Genomic DNA, 5,349 nt, shown 5'->3' with positions numbered 1-5,349 from the left:
CTATAGCCGGTAACAAAATTGTAGCCTCTCGGTCCTCTGATAGTGGGGCTCCAACGAATCCTTGAGCAGGTTCTTCGACTGGATAATCACAGATTGCAACAGAAGATCGGGTCGATGCACTAGTGGTTGGTTCACCTCATCTCCCAAATCTTCCACCTATTTCTTTTTGTGAGTGAGTTCCTTAACCTGACTTTTACCCTCAGACTGGCCCCGCATTCTGGCCTCTTCGTTTCCCCCGAGCATCTTCTAGCCCTCGGATTGACTTTCTCCTTCTAGCCTCTTCATACCTATGGACCTCTTCTCACCTTGGAGCCGACTCCCTCTTCTTGGCCTTTTCTTTCACTCGAACTCCTTCTTAGGGCACAGCCCTCTTCTTGGCCTTTTCTTTCACTCGAACTCCTTAGGGCACAACCGATATGCGAATAGTTTGTAGGCCTTTATCATAATCTCCTTAGTGGGTATATCCTTTGTAGATTTCTTACCACTCACCTTGAAATCACTCTTGAGTAGACCGATTGAGAGTCACAGATTCAAAAACAAATGTGGATAACAAAAAAGCTAATCACGCCCTATTTATATAGGTCATGGGCATGAAATCCAGAAAGTGTAATTATTAAAGTATTGATTTTAAATAAATGAATATAATTTTTGCATTTCATTCTCTTATTTTTATTGTGTTTGTAACTTTCAAGAAATTTGAGAATAGAAAAATTATATATATGCGTCAACATAAATCTCAGAGGAGATCCAATAGACTAAAAGATATGAAAGTATGATCAAGAAGGCTCACATAAAAAAGACCAAAAGTCCCATCACCAAATGATCAAAGGACAGTTGACCTAGTGTAGACCCCTTAGATCAAGACTCGAAAGACCAAGAACCATCAAGTCGAGAGAAGGCATTCATCCAACTCTCACCTCAACATTGTCAGTCATCTTATAAGAGCATGCGAGGCTTTTTATGAGGAGGTTGAAAGTTTTATCACGATTTACATCATGAACACCTCAAAAAACCTTTGCTAAACATTCATATAAATATGACATGTGGGATATTCTACTGGTTTCTATTCAGCTTCAATATATGACCTCTTACTTTCTAAATAATCTCATATTGTATAAAGTTTTTATAGACTAAAAGTATATAATGAAAGCAAACGTGCATAGACATTAGACGCCATACATAAAAACTTTCAAGACATTTATTTTTAGCCTAACACAATACGGTACTGGAACCATTAATGTAGTGCTTTTAAGAGCATTAAGAAAAAAAAAAAAAACAGCTACAACAAATATCTCTATCCTAGAGTATATAATCACAAGCAATATAGCTTTAGTAGCCTATCAATACATTACTTAACAAGCCAACAGAAAAGTAGGAAGCAATGTGATGTCCATGTTATCATTGCTTTATTAAACAGGGTTCATGTTCATTAATTAGATGGTTTCAAGTTAAATCAATAATGACTTGTTCAATTTATTAACACATTGTAATGAGTTAAGGTTTCATCATTAAGTGTTATAAGAATCCAAAAGTGAATAACCCGACCCACAATTACACAGATATTTATGTTAATATGTCAAAAAATTTGGCTTAAATTATAATTACGGCTAGCTAGAATAAATGTAATATGATGAAAATAAAAAAAAAAGTAATTTTTTCACTAGAGGTACTATTTTTTCACTAGAGGTACTATTTTTTCACTAGAGGTACTATTTTTTCACTAGAGGTACTATACAAGTATACATGTCTTTTTAAGTAATATAGAGTTTTCTTTAAAAACCCCAGTATCGATCTCATGAGGAAGACGGAAACAAGTAAACAATAAAATGAAAAACAAGAATTTTGACTTTAAGAAAATTTTATTTAAGATTACAACAACTATCTAAAGTTGAAAATTAAGTTTACTGAATTCTACTATATGCAAATAAAAGTAAATGTAATGACTTAGACAATATATAAAAAGAAACTTTCTCCTTGCCAATAATTCATAATGAGTATAGGATTTCAAAATTTATTTAGAAACTTAAATGTGATATTGTGACAAATAGGAGCATACCTATTTCTTTACTTTCTCTCAAATTGTGCAAAGAACATTGTCAAATCTAAAGTTGGTGTCGGCATGCATAGTAGTGCTGGGTAGGTCTAGTCTCTCACTTCTAGATTACTCACTTTGTCATCTCTATAGTACTTATCAATGACCTTTAGTTCCAATTTATAGACCAAATTGATAAAAAGAATCTTGTCTGTCACTCTAAAAACAACAATTCTACGCTCATCAAATCTTATCTCCATATCTACTTGCACCCCCTTTTAGACGATCGCGACTGTTCTTTCCAAGGTAGAATGTGATACTTATAAGTTAAAAAATCTTAGCACTTTCGTGTCTATAATTTTTTCGACAGGTTTTAACAATACAAGTGACCAATTTGCAAAGTAAATGAAAGACCGGTAAAAATATTATCATAATTTTTTTTAGGTATAAAAAAAATGAAAGACCGGTAAAAATATCATCATAATTTTTTTTAGGTATAAAAGTTCTAAACAAAATCAAAATCGCTTACTTAATTATTTCATGTTGCAAGGAGAAAGAAAGAAAGAATGCTCACGAAGCATGGGGAGAACAAAACAAAATATATTTATAAAACTTCAATCTAAAGTACAAAACTTAAAGACAAAAATATAAATACTTATCTGAAATGTTCCCCCAAACACTCTTTTGAAGTTCTTTGACTTCTCTGACTCTAACAACACTTACGAGACTCACAAACTCCAGAAATAACAAAGACCCATAAAGAAAACTTTTCACACTTAACACACACACACACTATGAGACCCTATATATCCGACCATTTCGAATTAATCCATATTTATAGAGTTTAGAAAATGACCAATGGTTTCTTTAGACATCTTTTCAAATCGGTCTCATTCAATAAATCTTCTAGAAGTTAATCACGACGCCTAGGCACCCAACTATCGCGCCTAGGTGCCAGTTCGGCTGGTTTGGTATTTTTCTTCAAATTAGTTCATTTTGCTCATTTTTTATGTATTTTTGCTCATTTTTACTCTTTAACTTTTTTTTTTACACATGCAATCAAAAACATAAAAATACCCTTCATGAAAGTATAATATCCTCAAAAAATGAGTATAAAATGTGCATAAAAAATAGGTAAATTTTAAGGTGTATCAATGAACACAACCCATATAAAAGTTTGTCATGTCTTCGCAAAGGTCTTAGAACATATGATTTAAAAGGAGATGAATTAAGAAATAAGAAGATAGTGATAAAGCTTCTCCAAGTTCAGGGTCCTAAATCTAAAACCTGGAAAATAATAAGATATTAATGGACTGAAAGATAGTCCATATCATGATCTTAGCTCCTAGAATTAAGGGATATAACATGCCCAAAAGAGCATAACTAAAATTAACTAGTACCAACAAACTTAAAATCATTTAATATTCAAGGGAAAAAGCCTAAGTTTAAGACTACGATCATTGTTAAGGCCCACTAGATTTAAAAGAAGGCTTTCACTCATATGTTTTTTTATTTTATTTTTATTTTTTTTATTATATAAGTATTAAGATAACTGAAAGACGTTATTTTAAAATATCCCAAGGATTTATGGACCTCATCGAAGAGTAAATTTAGCCTTGTAGTGTTTGAATCACTAGATATGTGTCCTTAAAATATTTTTATTATTGTGTTTTAACAATCTTACAAAGTTTTAGTAGCTCCTTGAAAGGTTAAAGTCAAACCTAACAATGACATCATGAAGTGCATGTCATAAATGATAGCCACTAACATGCAATCTTGAACCCAATGAGACCCACATCTCACACATAAAATAATTAACCTAAATCATTTGATTAAAGATCAAATGGTTTAGATCATGTGTGTTGATGGCGAGCATCGATTCATTATTATTTAATAACCGCATTTGCGTTCCGATGTGCCTATGATACTCATCTTTACCTATACTACTTTACCTATACTACACGTGGGTGTAAAATCAAAGACTAGATCATGTACAATGTGTATCCATTGATCAATCATAAAGAAAGGCTAGAATGCAAGAAAGCATAGTACAGTCGAAGTTATGATCGACGGAATTGACTAGCGAGTGTATGTTCTTGTATACTTGCAAAACAAAAGGGTAAACTACCTCATATGGGGTTGGGAAGGCAACAAATTTACAGTCACACAAATATACCTCACAAGTAATTTATAACAATAAGCATGAGAATCAACAAACAAATTCTAGCAAGCCCACACACTAATCCAACAATCAATGCAAATAAAGTCTTCATTGTGTGTGCAAGTAGATTGTGCAAAAATTTGTATAATAAAAACAACAAACAATGAAATTTGCAATGGAGTCCAAACAAATGATGGATTGAAGCATGGTGAGTCATATGCAACAACCTTAAATGTTTTAACCCAACACAACCTTCACCTCGAGCAAGTAAATTGAAACCCTAGAAGACATGCTTTGGATAACAGCTCTCAAAAGGTAGTATTTCCAAACTTGAATAAATTATTTATTCACGAGGACTTATGACCATAATATGTTAATCACTTGAAATCTCATATAATTTATGCAAGTGAATGCCATGTTGAATTAATGCGAATATTTTAAATAAAAAAAAGAAGTTCAGCATAGTTTATATAGAGGAAGACCTTGAAATAAGTTAACCAAACCAAAAAAAACTTTAGCTCAAGAGAATTTAAATCTAAATGTCAATAATAAAGGCTCAAATCAAAATAAATTTCTATCATATGAATATATGCAAATTAATTCTTATTTCATTAATGTTATTGCTTTTGTATGTATGAGCTCAATCAAAAAGATCAAAGCTCAAACTCTCAACTTTCAGAAGACCAAGAAAAAAAATAATAAAAGGCTTGTTTTGCATCTTTAAAAAACAAAGAAAGCGTTTGGAGATTTGATTCAGTACGGATGGTTTATACTGTTTTTTTTTGTTGAGCAGAATGGGATCCGGCAGCCGTAGGTGTTACAGCTCATGCTGTTCATTTTTTCTTTTCTCATCTAATTTTTGATCCTGTAAAAAATATAGAAAAGAGGAGGCACTGATGAAATCATTCGTAAAATAGAAGCTTGCAATATCAGGAGTAATATTATCCTTCAAATTACATTTTTTCATCTTTCCAGTAGCGTAGTATTTGATCCTGTATAAAATTTTAGCCACATAAGAAGTTTTGGATGCTTCGAATAATGTAAAGAAGGGTTCCAACCAAAAGCAAGAAAATCATTTTTAATACAACTATCTGATTGACATCTCTTTGTGCCAAATATATATTTTTTTTAATGTAGATCCGGGTAGGGGGTGTAA

The sequence above is a fragment of the Phalaenopsis equestris genome, unplaced genomic scaffold (genome assembly GCF_001263595.1).
Source record: "Phalaenopsis equestris unplaced genomic scaffold, ASM126359v1 Scaffold000400, whole genome shotgun sequence".
Classification (NCBI taxonomy): Eukaryota; Viridiplantae; Streptophyta; class Magnoliopsida; order Asparagales; family Orchidaceae; genus Phalaenopsis; species Phalaenopsis equestris.
Note: the sequence above shows the minus strand (reverse complement) of the source record.